The 12,058-nt window shown below is 41.5% G+C and overlaps 1 protein-coding gene across 24 annotated transcripts in view; it reads right to left on the reverse strand.

Annotated features, from left to right (window-relative positions):
* The window catches only part of BCAS3 (BCAS3 microtubule associated cell migration factor), a 299,613-nt gene that overhangs the window by 202,975 nt on the left and 84,580 nt on the right, over window positions 1–12,058 (reverse strand). The gene's annotated exons all lie outside the window — the stretch shown is intronic.

Consider the following 12,058-nt stretch of genomic DNA (forward strand, 5'->3'; position numbering starts at 1 on the left):
GGATAAAGACACGCAGAATAATCATCTGCAGAACTAAGGCTGGAGGAAAATACCAAGTAACTATGTCAAATAAAGCCACACTAAACTACATGTAAAAATCAAGAAAGTATCAAAAAAGTAACTAATTTCATATTCTTGCAAAAAGACGAAAATGAAACATAGGTACTGAAAAAAAGGAAAGGGAAACATAACAAAAAAACCCTCAACAACCCTAAATTTAGCTGGTTTCAAAGAGGTCTGTGCTGGATGGGCGCCCAGTTTGGATACGCTTTCTTACTCGCTGTATCACTCTGTAGTCACAACCTTTCATTCTTCAGTTGGAAAAGGAAACTAGCTCCAAATTTCATGGACAGTAAAGAAAGAAATGTGAAGAAACCAAAGAAAAAAGTTAAACAAAAAAAGGGGCCAGTCTGTTTATAGCAGAATCAAAAGTACTTTAAATAGACAAGCAACCATGAATTAAAAGGTTTAGATCATTAACTTGTTTTTCTGTGTTCCTATAATGCTGTGAAACGCTGGCTTTGTTCTTAATCAAAAGGGAACCATATTGGGAATTAGGTTCCTAAACAACCGATGCATTCTACACAGATATTATACAAATCCCAGGCCAAATCCATACAATCTGCCTCAAGAGCAGCCACCTTTTTTCAAGGAAGAAAAACAGCACAGCAAAGGGTTTCTCACAGGAAGCTGCCTGAAAAGCTTTAATGGTACTTCAGATGGATTGAAAATAGGAAAAGGAAGGCGGAAAAATCTTAATGAATGTCTCATCATCCTAAAGACACTCAATGCTTCCTTCACCCTTCTTTTAATACTATATAACTGTAAGCTTGGGGGTTTTATTTGGGTTTTTCTGCAAAGTCCCCAGACCTCTGTGTCTCAGAGAAGCACAATAACAGAAATGATGAAATTACAAAGTGTATTTTGCGATAAGTATCTGGCCTGAGCATCCATCAATAGGTTTTAAGAGAAATAGCAAAGCTTTAATGAAGAACAAGCCTATTGAAGTTCCCAGAGCAGATTTCATTAATAGCAATTTTCCTGCACCAACTTGGAATAAAAAGAAAAGGGAAAAGAAAAAAAACTCCCCGCTCAGTTTTAAATAAGACTGAGATGCAATTAATTTTTTTAAAGATTAGTTTAATAATGTACTTTTGGTTCTTGCAGGAAGACGTATGAATAATTTTGTGCATTATTGTCTAATTAGTTACTTGTTCCTGCAGCCAAGGCCTCCCTGGAAGTGTTTCCCTCTCCCATATTCCCCTGGATCCACACAGGCACAGCAAACACTGACAGTATCTACTGAGTGGGCTCCAAATGTCCGTAATTTGTTTTCTTTTACTTGTTCAGAATATAATGATTAACTCTGAACTACTGATCCAAAGGCTGTGTTGGAACAGCTCCCTCTCCCCTCTCAAGGCACATTGAATGTCTCAGAGCCCTCTGCTCCCAACTTCATGTGGTTTTCCATATGCAAAACCTTCAATGGAATATTTGCACAGAGAGAAATGAGGAATTTACAGATGTCCTTCCTACACAAGGATGAGCTGCTTCGCTTCCATACAAGTTGAGGACTCCCAAGGCAGTTTGGGATACTTAGAAAACTGCAGGATTAACTCATCCCTTCAGAGTTTTTTTATTAATCATAGGAACAACATCTTACAAATTCTTAGGCTCACCTATAAAAACACATAATTAAACCCAAAAAAAAAGTACTAAACAATAAAAAGAATGAAAATGTAAAAGAGATTCTGAAAGGGACTAAAATGTAAGATGATTCTTCTTTGAGAAAGAAACCAAAAAACATTTAGGAGGTCAAGCATTTAATTTGTAACTATGCATTTGGAAGTGTAGCTTAATCTGATATATACAAACCTCAATAAAAAATTAACTAAACCAGACCTCATAACGCACAGCACTTCACAGCACAAACATGATAAAAAAATTCTGCTGTGACAAATGGAAAAGCTGTAAATACCAAACATATGTCACAATAACCATTGCCTGCCAACCTGCATTTTCTGCTGCAACAGTCAGTTGCTTAACTGCAAAAAACGTAATTAAAAGTGATACCAGCCAAAAATTAAAAGTTGGAATGCTACAAAGAGGAGAGAAATTATTTTTGACAGGAAAGTTGTTCTTGAAAATCTGACTACAATAATATTAAGATGAAGGGGATGATTAAGGTTAAAGAAAACCCCCGAATTTTCTGGTGTGTTGCTGTACCCATCCAGGAATCCGAAAAATTACCCTTCCGTTCCTCCAACCCTTCCAAGTAGGAAACTCCTGCAGCAAACAGGAGTTGTGTGCACACAGGGCTGTCAGATCAGGCCAAAAGAGCACAAAGAATGCAGTCAAGCATCAACATTATTTCTACAGCTCAAGCCGTTGTTGATTCACTGTCAAAGGACAAGCAACAAATAAGCCAAAGTTTAAGTCGGGTAGAAATATCCAGTATTTTTCATCCAGCAGAATGCTGAACTCAAGTTACCTCCCGACATGTGGACAGTGCATTTAACTGTAAATGGCTGTAGACTGACACACACAGATCACATCCCACAGACTCCTCCAGGAATACCTTTATTGCAATCAATCATCACCATCACAATTCCATGGCAAACGTGTCCTCTAAAGGATCATTTCCAGTTGAGCATCCTGAGCAAGGGGGCACTTTTCTTTTGGTAATCACCAAGAGCCCTCAGGACCCCGTGCAAGGCATGGGGTCAAGTATTTGTCTTTCCATGGGCTGCCATAGAGAAGATTTTCATATCAGAGCTGTGCATGGAACACATCAAAGCCAGCCTAGGCTGGTGAATCTCCTACTAATTTTACTACGGGACTTCCAAAAAGCTGAGGATGCCGTGGCTCTGGCATCTGACAAGTTTATTTGCAAGTGCAGCCTTATATTGGGTAAACATTGCCTACTGAGACATGAAAACCCAATCCTTGGTTCTGGTTTTGGACCTGTTTGCTGAGAGTCTGCAAAACCACCACCATCTCATCCCCACAAAACCTGAGCCATGCTTTTCCAGACATTTTATTCTGCTGACACTCAAAGCAGAAATAGATTAAGTTGAGGATAAAAGTGAAGAAAGAAAACAACAATGGGCTTTGTTGTCAGAGGGAGGGAGCGGCTGCCGGGCCGGCTGGGCCGAGCTGTATTCCCAAACCGGCCATCACTAACAGACTCACTTCCAGTGAGGAAAAAAGGGAGGCCTGAAAGTGCCGGACAAAAGAAATCCCAGCAGACAAAGAAAAAACAAATTAAAAGCACCATTATAAAACACAGATGCTATAAGGAAAACAAACTTCACAAGATTTAGTGGTTTTTGACAAAGCTGGACATCTGTGGAAAAGCCATCAGGAGCAGCTCCCAGGTATGGCCAGACAGGCTCGTGGTCCCACGGCATCGCTTCCCTCCTCAACCCCTGGGCAGAGACACCCTCAGCTCTCCACACACCTCCACCACTGCAATGTCAATTTATCAACAGCTTTAATTTTACTTACAATTATTTTATTTACGATCAATGTTAAATCTGTAAGTTACTCTTTAGGCCTGAATATGAGATTTAAACATTTGATCAAATTACACTTTTTTAAGTTTTCAAGCTGTATTTTTGGATAAGAAAGGAAAGCTACATCAAGGGGAATATGCACAAGACTTGCAAGCTTCTAACACTGTTCAAAAAGCAATCAATCAACTGAAAGCAATTAATACAGTTACATGTCCTCTTCTGATCAACTAAGAGCCTTGATGAATTCAGGCCAGATTTCAAACCGGTCAGCGTTTGAGCGGAGCATTTGGGGGCACTGCTGTCAGAGATCAACAGAGGAAAGAGGAGGAGAAACACCCTGATTTTTGGCACTACTTATGACAAAAGTATATAGCCAAATGCAGCCTGGCAGGGACATTCCCTAGCCCCAGGGATAGTGTTCAGCTGCAACACAGTGTGGCAAAAATACTTCATGGGATCCTGAAAGAATGGTATGGATGCAGCTCCTGTTACTCTGCTCTTTAGTTCACGCATAGTTCCACATTAACGCAACCAAATCACTTCTTACCTGATTTCAACTGAGTTTGAATCTACCAGTACCACAGATCCCATCTGTGGGTGGAAATGGAGCTCCCTAAATCACAGCCAAGTTTAAAACCAAAACTACACCCTCACACCTAAGGGATGCAAACACTAAGTTATCAACAAACTGAAACTAAACCCTTTTGCCCGTTACATTTCAGCATGTGTATGACGTCTCCAAGTGCTGCAGGATTTTCTTTGGTGTAAACTGTCAGCGAGCAAAGCAAAAAGGACTTGGCCCAGATAATTTTTTCTGGTAGGAAAGCAATGATCAGAAGGATTTTAGTTTCTCTATACACTTTATTTGAAAAACTAAAGTGGTATCAAGCACCTCTCAGCCTTATAATAAAATGCTTCTATGTTGATTTTTTTCCATTTTTCTTCCATTACTCCAATACAAAAAGCTTAGTAATGCAGTGTCATTAAAATTCAAACCCCACTTGATTAGCTTTTATATCTTCCAGTATTTAACAGACTCCATTTCAAAGAGTACCACGTAGTCTACTGACATTAACACTACACATAAACATCTATAATTTGGTAAATAAAAACGCACTAACTCCGGGCTATGCAATCATGTGGAGGCCAAGTTACAGGAAAATGAACCATGTTTTGCCATTATTTATGTTTAGTGTAACACTGAGGATTCCTCAGCTAAACATTCCCTAATTGTATAATGCAAGGCAAAGAAAATCCTTTCTTACTGCTAGGCAAAAAATGGCAGGAAAAACAGAAGTGTCATGGATGTGTTGGTTTATTTTGCTTTGCTTTTTATTCAATACAAAAAGTTTCCCGGATGAGAATGGAAAGCTTCCCAGCTTCAGTTCCAAGACTTTCACCCTCATTTCTGACCTTTCCTCAGACATGTTCCAGTATAATCTGTAATCTACTACAGTCGGAAGAGGAAACAGCAGCGCCCTGGTGAGAAACGCTGCCTTGTGACCCGAGCAGAGAACCCAGCGGAAGCAATGCTGGCTCACGGAGTCCTTGGAAGAGCCTGACAGACAAATTCAGTACCGGCCCGGGTAACACACCCGGCACCAAGAGCCCTAATTACTGCCAAAGTGGGCTTTTTCTTTCATGTTTTGTTTTATTCAGTCCAACACATGTTATCTTTCTTTGTAAAATGTTAGACATTTTCCTAGAAAAAGTCAGGAAACGAATTATTTTAGTTAACGATCGCCTCTCAATTAAAGTTACATTACCATTTCCTTGAATTGTGTCCTATCAAATTTAAACTCATTTCACACCCTAACCCTCAATATTTCCAGTACAATCAGACCCATTAAAGGAAGAATATTATGATTTAGCTACAGCATATGCACACACATCCTGTAGCTACTCAGAGCTAAACCTATCACTAACTTGCTTCCATTGGAATGGATGGGAGAAAATAACGCAGCCGGTTGTTTTTGTAACATTTAAATCCGTTTGATATGGAACCTTTGGAAACACAGCTGCACTAAATCTCACAACTGTCCTAAGAAAGCAGAGCTTGCTCTCTGTTTGCATGTAGGCAAGGCATGTGATGGTGACAGCTCCTAAGTCAGAGGGCTCTGCCAAGATGCACAAGCTCCAGCCCAAGTGTCCCAGTCACTGCTCGGACAGAGTCCCCTGCCCTCTCACCCGAGCTCCTTGAACTTCAGCATCATCCACTCAAAATCTGAACATGGCCTCGTACAGTCCCTTCCTTCTGGAGTTTTTCTGCTATCTTCAGTTTCAGAAACTTTGTCCCTCAGTTATGAAGTCTCTCGCTCACTGATACCCAATAATCTCCTCTTGTCCTCGGCAGAGAAGGAACTCCCACGACCTCTTTGCTGCCTGTGCCTCTACCTGGCCAAAGATGGATCATGAAAGAACAGTTCCAACCCCAAGCTCTACCTGGATTTGAACCTATCCTTTACTTAAACAATTAGTGATCTATGGTTGGACATTTCTCCTACCTCCATGTGTATTTTTTCTTTTCCTGTATGGAAAAGAAATTACATTGACAGTCCAGAGGAAGCAAAAAGGAGAGGAAACCATTCTGCCAGAACAGCAACAATGTCTTGGGCCCTGTGACACCTCTCACAACAGCTGTGAGGACACTTACAGTGTCAACTGCCTTGTGCAAAGAGTAACTTCTTGAAAACCCGACACAAATACTGCTTCTTCCCTTGCTGTTTCATCTCCTCACTTTGCACAGACACTGGTTTGCTGTGCTATAGCTGCTCAAAGAGCTGCAAAATAAAGGTGTCTCATGGCATTTCCTTAGAAAACAACCCCTCCACCACCACACACACAAGTCTGGCATAATCATCATTTTTCAGGATTTATTTAACTAAAAATACTGTTTGTGCAAAGCTTAAGTCCATGTATGGGCAAAACTCGAAATAAACCCAACCAAACTGGTTTGCCAGCTGTTTGCTCCAGGCTTTGCGCAGGCAGCGCTGGCAGCGCTTAAGCTGGGCTATTCCAGATGGTGTTACCAGCCAAATCAGCCAAACTGGCCACCCTTTGCTGGGTCATCTCCAGCAAAGGCCAGGCACAGCCAGGGCCGAGTCCATCCTCTTCGAAACAGATCTTGCAGCTTCAGCAATCCACAGATGGGAAGAATGCAAGATGAGTTTCTTGTAACTACTACAGGTGTAGCTGCAGAGTATTTTGCAAACAAACATGAAGGAGCAGCGCCATCCTCCCCTCCATGTGGGTGTAAGCCAGCTGTGGGCCAGAGGCTGTGGCTACCACAGCACTGGACTGGAGTTTGCAAACTCTTCAGAGGACAGGACTCTGTGAGCTCAGACTAACACTGCACTAATGAGGTTATCGTGCAGGCAGCCTCCGGGCGCTGTGGAGAGACTCTGTTGCTCCGATTTCTTGCACATGGGAATTTTGCTAACACTGTCTGCTGGTGAATGATGAAGCGCTTGAGAAAACAAGAATGCACTATTGCTGCCCCTCGTCGTGTCTATCCATCATAATTCAGATCAGCACAGCTCTGAATTCAAAGCCTTCTTTCAGGGATGACTCCAAGACACTTCCACATTGTAAACTTTGGAAAATTTTGGTGTCTCAGACTTTTCTTCCAAATGATACAGAATAAAATTATCTTTGTGAGTTTAATTTTTTTTGTATTGGGACAGCACAGTCAGAAAAACTGATCAGCCTGTCTTAGAAACTGCAAAATGAACCGGGTTGGGAATTTCTGAAGGACATCTCTGTGTGCAGATGTGTTCAGTGAGGAGATAGGGAAAGTTTAATGGCAGCCCCTTACCCAAAGGGCTGAGCTTACGCCAATTTAATATTGATGATAAACTACATGTTAACACATCTGTGATTTTTTATCCCCACCTTTCCATCTCTGCCTTATTTTCCCTCCAGTTGCAACCACAAGAACAAATATTTTAGCATCTAAATTCAACCTGGGTTGAATACACGGGATTCATCCCGAGTTATGTGGAAAAAAAAAAGTGCCTTGAGAACCACTGCATTTGAGAACTTGGTAATAATATCCATGGGTAATTATAATAAATGGCTTGTCTGAAACACCCATAGAATAGGAACTGAAACAAACCATAGCAATCTGTCCCCCTTGTACCCGCCACACACCCTCGGCAGCTCTGCTCTTTTACCCATGACCGCTGAGGATGTTTTCTGGCTCCGTGACAGCATCGTGACTCAGGTCATGAGAAGTGTCAAAGATGCATTTCCTTGAGATGGGAAAAAGCAACTGATTTAACAGCCCACAAGGACTAAGCAAAAAAGAATAAGCTCAATCAGCATATTTAGGGGTAAAGATAAACCTTTTAAAAGATAGAAATATATTTTATTTCTAATCTTAATGCTTACGTTTCTTTCCATAAAGTGTTTACATTTTTCAGGCTACCAAAGATGCACAGTTGATTAAATGCCTTACTTAAGAATAATAAGCTGGAAAAAAAAGAGGGTAACAAGGGCAACACCCATTTACTGCATAATCCATCACCAGTCGTATAGACAGGGAGTCTGATTCGGTCTGCAGACATGAGGGAGCAGCCCTGGATTCCCAGAATACCCACTGCCAGGGGAAGCAGAAGGTGTTTGGGCTTGAACTCAGCATGTCCATCAGATAAAATGTTTGTTCCCACCAGCTCTTGTCCCATTCCTTCCCCTCGTTGGTTACTACCACGGAGCTTCACATGCTTTCACTTTCCCTCACGCCAAACCTCCCTTGTCATACAACACCCTCCATACTTAAACCTCCTCCTTCAGCTGATACCATCTCTTGAAAAACTCTAGATTCTACTTTCTCACCTTCTGATCCAATATATTACAGGCTTGTATCAGGTGAGCAAAGCTACTTTTTGTCATTTCACTGATGGCAGCTCCCTTGAACCACTTACATTCCTTGACCCACCAGCAAATGTCTGGACAGCAATGTCTCCCCTGTGCTAGTCCACTTGTCTCCTGACCTAATTCCAGCCTTTCCCCTTTGTGCCTTGGACACGAACCACGCAGAGAATCTTTCCTGCATCACTCCTTCAGTGACCAACTCTTTTCAGCTGGACTGTTACTCCAAAGCTCAATCCTAGTGATGGCTTTTATGCTGATCACACTCATTTCAGCTGTACACAAGTGTACCTAACTCTGCACTGACACACTGAGAAGACATAAAGTCGAGCACGTTCCTTCTCATGGATCATTAATATCCTTATTTATCAATTTCCAATTGGCAACTGCAAAACCCCATCAAAGTGCTGCATCAGCTGCAGGATGTTGTTACTACTTGCAGTGTACGAGAAGGAAATGCACCAGCCTGCCTTTTATGTACTGGTTAGCTGGGGAGATTTGCAGATGGAAAAACATGGGTTTACTGTAAATTAAGAGGGAGTAATCAAAGGAACAACTGAAATAACCATAAAATTCCAAACTGTCATTCATTAAGTCATTTTCAGATAAACCCTTAAAATTCCAGTTACCACTTCTTGGACTCCCTCAGTACCTGACTCTCACACATCAGCACTTGACCCTTTCAAAATTTCCTTCCATTTGATGTTACCAAGACTGAAATCATCCATCTTGACAGGAAAACTTCAGGGGGACGCTCACATTCTGTGGTAATCCCACTCCTCTCTGCCTTCCCCTTTCCCTTCACCTCGCGATCCATCTCTGCCATCGCGGTCTCCTGTGTGCTGCCGATTATTTCCCCTCCGCCTGCCTACCCACAACCTTTCCGAAACAGTTTGCTCTGACCACTGCTACAGCATTTGCTGTGCTAAATCACTCAGTCACAGATTTTTACATGCCGTATCTTAAGAGCTGCAATTCCCTTCTGATGTCCATCTCCTTCAATTTTCAATCTATCCATAATATTTGAAACTTCTCTTTCAGATATCAAGGTGAACATGTATTTGCCCCAGTCTTCGATCTATGCTGTTTACAAAAACCTGCTTCTGAAACACTTGATGTACAGACACAAACTTCCCTTGTGGCAAAATTTATCAGTATAGTTCCCTACTTATCTGAAGGGAATGGATCTTTTCCTTCCACTTCAGAAACTATCCAAAATACACCACCCACTTCTTTCACTCCACTGATTCTCTACCCATTACAAAAAAAAAAGGAGGGGGGAAAAAAAGGCAGCTAAGACACAGCAAACACAGCTCCCTTAGACCCAGTAAGTGCTGGCCAGTTCCCAAACTGGTGATTCCAGCTCTTCCCACCTCTTCTCCCAGCCCTACTCGTGGGACCTGGGCTTGCTCTGGGCACTTCCAGAGCCAGCGATGGGATTGCTCCAGAAAGAAGGAATCATCACAGAATTGTCTCTAAAAGTCACTAGCAAAAAATTCCCACCAGATAAATTAACTTTGTTTTCTTCCCAACTGCCTTAAAACCGTGAAGAGAAATTTCAGGTGAGGGCGTGAAGAAAATCACTGGGTGGTTCAGGCAGCACAGTGAACGCGGAGGGTTTATATTTGCAAATAAATAAATATTTATGATGCCTATACGAGCTGTTCAGTGTCTGTATTAGTGAAAAAAGAGAGGGTTTTATCCTCATCTCCACCATTTGTCCGTGTTACGGCGGTTCCACGCCAGGTCCCCCCCTCGGGGCCGGCCCCGCCTGAGGCGCCATGGCCGGGGGGAGGGCGCCCCCTGCAGGCCGCGGCGGGCAGAGGCGGGAGCGCTGAGGGACCCGGCGCGGGCAGACGCGTCCGGGGCGAAATCTGCGCTAAGAAGCGGAGCTGGAAAAGTAATTATTTGAAATTATCTGAAATGACGCGTAAATAAAGAAAGAGCCGAGTGTGACGCTGTGGAGGAACACGACAATGACGCAAATAGAAATGTTAAAAGCACGTTAAAACAACGCGGGGCGATGCTGCAGCTTGCTTTGCTGTTTCCACACAAACTGTTTCTATCGTGAGACGCTAAAGAGAAAAATTAAACTTAATACGGAGTTTTCCAAGAAGCGTTTTCAGCTCGTGTTCACAGCGTTTCGTGTTAAACTCCGTGAAGGAACTGCCCTCCAGTGCTTTAAGTTATTATACAGTTAATTTTCTTTGAAACTATTTTTGTCTGCCTCTCTCTAAATAGGTGGTTTCTTAAGTGAGTGTTACTTAAAGGAAACCAATCTGTTTTTCAGGAAGGGCTGATGATGTCAGTCCTTTCAACTCTGCTTTCCCATAAGAATTCTTCTAGTAAAAGGAGTTTCACTCTGGGAAATAGTGAAAAGTAACGTGAAAATATGTAAAGCATCTCAGGCTGCATGTTTATCAAACTTCCAGTTTTATGCTTGGATTTTAATCATGTTGTGATTGTGACATATGAAGGAAAATCAAGAGAAAACCTTTTGATTTTTAAACTTAGAAAAGATTTTGCAATGAAAAACGTGCCACACTAAAATATTTATAAAGAGATAAATACAAGTAAATACAAGCCTGAACACACTGTATTGAGAACAACATGGTTTTTTCATAATTTTAAATTTATATACTCCATCTCAGCATCAGTATTAAATCTGAAACAGAACCACAGCATACTATGAACAGTTTTTTGGCTAATAAATAAATACTTCAATGCCCAATGAAATGCAAGACAAATTCAGAGAGAATCATATTATTATGGAATATTTTTAGTAGGTGAGGATGTGTAGCTGTAGATCCAATGTTAACTTACTGGATTATTATTTGTTCTGGTACTGGAAATTCCTGCAGCCAACAACAGAGAAAACCGAGCGAGCAGAGCTACAGAGACTTTATTCACTTACTGGTGGTGGAAGAATTAATAACATTCTGTAAATTTTAATTTGCACGATTAAAATAATTGGAGTTATATGTAGTTTTCAACCTTCCAAGTAAAGCACTGCATTTCTACAGCTAAAAGCTCCTTGCTATTCACATGTTGGTGTCCTGAAGAGAATAGGGAGAAGTTTGAATCACCAAGGACATAGTTCTGCTTTAACTACTCGCCCTTTAATCCTTATGGTGTACCTGTGAGACAGGTAAGGAACCATAAACCCCATTTTATACAAATAAAGGGCCACGTACGGCTGTATTTTACCCTAACGTTCACCCCAACAACCAACCGATGTTGTAACACTCTTATAACAGTAAAAGCCCATAAAAGGATCCCAACATAACTCAGATATTCCTGACAACACACTCTGGCAATCCAAGGGAATGACAAAAATACAACCTCGCTGGATTAACAGACAGAACAGCCCAAACAAAATCTCTGTCGGCTATAAAAGGTGCAAAGGAAATATCTCTTTATCATCCTCTATTTAACAGTTTACTTCATTCTGCTGAAAAGAACAAAGCCAAACGATGATTCATTTGGAAATGAAATCATCTCTACCCCCAGTAAAGGCTGACATTGTGCGGGTAAACAGTCCTGGGGTGCTCCAACACAATGTAAATAGATTGCCTTGCTACTATATACACAGCAAACAGTTTCATTTTGAAACCAGGAGGCAAAAAAACAAGTGAGAAAAACATGACAGAGCCTGAACGCTGAAAATATTTACA

Source organism: Aphelocoma coerulescens, chromosome 19 (genome assembly GCF_041296385.1).
Source record: "Aphelocoma coerulescens isolate FSJ_1873_10779 chromosome 19, UR_Acoe_1.0, whole genome shotgun sequence".
Taxonomy (NCBI): domain Eukaryota; kingdom Metazoa; phylum Chordata; class Aves; order Passeriformes; family Corvidae; genus Aphelocoma; species Aphelocoma coerulescens.